The sequence below is a fragment of the Equus caballus genome, chromosome 15, assembly GCF_041296265.1.
Source record: "Equus caballus isolate H_3958 breed thoroughbred chromosome 15, TB-T2T, whole genome shotgun sequence".
NCBI lineage: Eukaryota > Metazoa > Chordata > Mammalia > Perissodactyla > Equidae > Equus > Equus caballus.
In genome coordinates, this window is record NC_091698.1 from 30,978,998 (window position 1) to 30,979,829 (window position 832).

The following is an 832-nucleotide window of genomic DNA, read 5'->3' on the forward strand; positions in this document are numbered from 1 at the left end:
CGGGGCCTTTGCATAATTGTTCTGCTGGGAAACTTCTCCCAGATAAACATGTGACTAACTGTCACCTCTAAGTCTTTTCTCAAATGTCACCTTCTCATCACCCTAGTTAGCACAGATGCCTGCCCCTTGCCCTGCACTTCTGATAACCTGCTCTCTCCCCTTTATCACCTCTTCACATACCATATAAGGCACTTATTTATTAGGTTTGTTGTTTATGGTCTGTCTCTCCCACTGGAATGGGAGCTCCACAAGGGCAGGAATCTGTCTCGTTTGTTCACTGATATATCCAAAGCCTTTAGAACAGTGTCTGGTTCTCGGTGCTCAATAAATATTTTAGAATGAATGAAGGAGGTGGTCACCATGCTTTGTTCCGGTCACAACCTTGGAAGTGCGGTTGTGGCTGTCATTGTCAGTATAAGGGCCATCAGAATGGTGGTGAAGTGGTAGGCTGAGGTCTAGGGGCCTAGTGGTCACCTGCTGCTGTGTCTCACCTCCTGCCCTAAGTAGTCTAGCCAGGTCTATGAAGGTTGCATCACTGTCTGGGGAAGAAGGTTCATGGGAAATACAAGTATCAGCTAACTTCAGAAGACTGCCAGAGCCCTCAAGGTGCTCAAATAAGTGAGGTGGTTGCAAGAGTTTGTGCTAAGTTGGGTGCTAGGGAATGCCCTTTGAGAAGATGACAGGTGTGAGGTCCTGATAATGGGATCAAATCCCAATTCAGAGGGAGTGGGTGGGGCAGCAATGGGTATGGAAAAAGTTTATTTTCCTGCTCAACCCAGTAATGCTCTAAGGCTCAGAGTCCTCCACCTGACTTTCTGCACCCATCACGCAG